At 41.6% G+C, this 3,045-nt stretch overlaps 1 long non-coding RNA gene across 1 annotated transcript in view; it reads left to right on the forward strand.

Annotated features, from left to right (window-relative positions):
- LOC140345043 (uncharacterized) overlaps window positions 1–2,494 on the forward strand; it is a 5,249-nt gene extending 2,755 nt beyond the window's left edge. Inside the window, exon 2 of the long non-coding RNA XR_011923739.1 lies at window positions 2,189–2,494. This is a non-coding gene — a long non-coding RNA (uncharacterized lncRNA). The remainder of the gene's footprint in view (window positions 1–2,188) is intronic.
- The last annotated feature ends 551 nt before the right edge of the window (window positions 2,495–3,045 follow it).

The raw sequence follows: 3,045 nt of genomic DNA on the forward strand, positions 1-3,045 counted from the left end.
GACCTTGCCTGTTGTTTAAATAGAAGTGCTTTGGGCCCTGATTATGGATGGACTGATCAGAGTATAAGGAATTTGGTATATCAGTTGAACCTGGGGAGGGGATGGGTTGGCAGACCAATGAGTATCAATTCATCTAAAATAAGAGATGTACCATATACAAGCAGATGAGGGTTGCAGGGTGAGAAAATTGCATACACAGGGCTGAGATTTGGCAGAATGGAAGACTTACCTGTAGAAGGAAAGATAAATGGAGATTAGTTGCCGGCAGATGAAGAAGGTTAATTCATCAGTGATGTTACCGTAGTTGAGAATGATAATGATTTTGATGATGATTAATTCTCATTGCACTTATAGTTTTGGTACTTAAGATTTGGGCATGTGACCAGGGTCCCAACGCGTCCTTGCCTGTTGTTTAAATAGAAGTGCTTTGGGCCCCGAATATGGTTATACAGGTAAACAGAAATTAGAGGTGCCAAGTGGGGGCCACCTGTGGCTGACAACCTCTAAAATTTCATCATTAGGCCATGGCCAGAAAATGAAAAACTCTGCCCTTCAAAGATTTTTTTCATGCGTCAAGGGCAAGCTTTAAAAGAAGTAAGACCGTTTCCATGTCGTCCATCTGTGTAGACCCAGCCTATGAGTAACAGGGTAGCAGGTACTGATGGGCAGAGATTTCTAGGTTATAATGATATAGGTTATAGTTATAACTTAGGTTAATTGGCTTCTCATTAAAATAATGGCCTAAATCCATTTACAGATTGGTGGAGACTTCTAGCACCAGAACCCCAATTTCTCTGGAATAAGGGGTGTTTGCCACAGGTGTCCCCCACTTGCACCTCTAAATTTGTTCACCTGTACCCCTCCCGCTTGTTGTACCCAATGTGTAACAGGGTAGTTTTTATGGGCAGAGTTTTTTGTGTTTTGGCAATGGCCTAAAGATGAAATTTTAGGGGTTGTTAGCCACAGGTATCCCCCGCTTGCAAATCTAATTTTCTTCACCTTTAACCCCACTGATCCAGAGAAATTAGGGTTCAGGTGCTAGAAACCTCCACCAATGTTTAACAGGATTGTTTTTTTAATGGGCAGAGCTTTTGATGTTCTAACTATGGCCTAATAATGAAATTTTAGGGGGTGTAAGCCACAGGTGTCCCCCATTTGCACCTCTAATTTTGTTTACCTTTATCCCCCTGTTGAAGAGAAATTGGGGTTCAGATGCTAGAAGTCTCCACCAATGTGTAACTTGGAATATATTTTTGATAAGCAGAGTTTTTTATGTTCTGGCAATGGCCTATTGATGAAATTTTAGGGGGTGTTAGCCATTGGTGTATATAAACTATCTAGGCTGGTTGGTAGGATGGGTAGTAACTATTTTTTTTGTTTAGTTTTGGGATTACTTTCTCATTAAATTACAACCCCAGCTCTCCAATTATTTTTCATAAATGGGCAGCATGGTGGCTCAGTGACTAGCACTTTTGCAACTGCAGCAATATGGTCCCAGGACAAATGTGTACTAGGACTCTATCTGCAAGGAGTTTTGTATGTTCTCCCTGTGTTTGAGGGGTTTGTGTTTGGGTTTTCTCTTTAGGCCAAAAAAAATGGCCTAAAGCCATAAATGACAAGCCCCTTTGGTCATATCATTAACCATATAAGGTCATTTTATTTTAAATTATATTCCCAAGAAATCTAACAGGAGGTAAGAATGCTGGGAGATTAGTGGACCATCTAGATTAGAGGCAATGTAGCCCAGTAGTCCTCATACATTTACCTCGAAAGGAGCTGGTTAGAGGTGGACGGGCCTCAGTTTCTGAAGTTCAGTTGGTCTGATTGACAAGGTGATTGGACCCAAAGCCTGCCAGGTATCTTGGAAGGAAGGTCACAGGTAGCCTTATCTCTGGAAGGCCAACCGAACAGGTTATGTAAGGTATCATTACATACCCTAAAAGAACGGCTCCGAACGGGAGGCAAAGGTTACAAGCGAAGGACTCTCTGTGCAAGGAGTTTGTATGTTCTCCCTCTGAGTGCGTGGGTTTTCTCCGGGTACTCCTGTTTCCTCCCACATTCCAAAAACATGCACTTAGGTTAATTGGCTTCTCATTAAAGTAATGGCCTAAAGCCAGTTACAGATTGGTAGAGACTTCTAGCACCAGAACCCCAATTTCTCTGGAATTGGGGGGGGGGGGGGATACAGGTAAACAAAATTAGAGGTGCAAGTGGGGGTCACCTGTGGCTAACACCCCCTAATATTTCATGATTAGGCCATTGTTAGATCATAAACTTTTCCCATAAAAAAAACTATCCTGTTTCACATTGGTGGAGGCTTCTAGCACCTGAAACCTAATTTCTCTTTAAAGGTAGGGGGCTTACAGGTGAACATAATTATGGACTGATCAGAATATAAGGAATTTGGGAAATCAGTTAAACTTTGGGATTGGAGGAATTGGCAGGGATATAATTATCAATTTATTTACAATGGGAGATGTACCATATACAATCAGATGAGGGTTGCAGGGGGAAAAAATTGCATACACAGGACTGAGATTTGGCAGAATGGGAGATGTACCTGTAGAAGGTGAGATAAATTGAGATTAGTTGCCGGCAGATGAAGAAGGTGAATTCATCAGTGATGTTAGTTGAGAATGATAATGATTTTGATGATGATGGAATTCCCTGGGATAATTCCCATTGCACTTATAATTTTGGCTCTTAAGATTTAGGCATGTGACCAGGGTCCCAACGTGACATTGCCTGTTGTTTAAATAGAATTGCTTTGGGCCCCTGAATATGGTGATACAGGTAAACAAAAATTAGAGGTGCCAAGTGGGGGTCACCTGTGGCTAACAACCCCTAAAAGTTTATCATTAGGCCATGGCCAGAAAAAAACTCTGCCCTTCAAAGATTTTTTTCAAGCGTCAAGGGCAAGCTTTAGAAAAGTAAGACCATTTACATGTCGTCCATCCGTGTAGACCTAGCCTATGAGTGACAGGGTAGCAGGTACTGATGGGCAGAGATTTTTAGGTTATGATGATATTTTGGGTCAACAGTACC

Source organism: Pyxicephalus adspersus, unplaced genomic scaffold (genome assembly GCF_032062135.1).
Source record: "Pyxicephalus adspersus unplaced genomic scaffold, UCB_Pads_2.0 Sca432, whole genome shotgun sequence".
Lineage (NCBI taxonomy): Eukaryota > Metazoa > Chordata > Amphibia > Anura > Pyxicephalidae > Pyxicephalus > Pyxicephalus adspersus.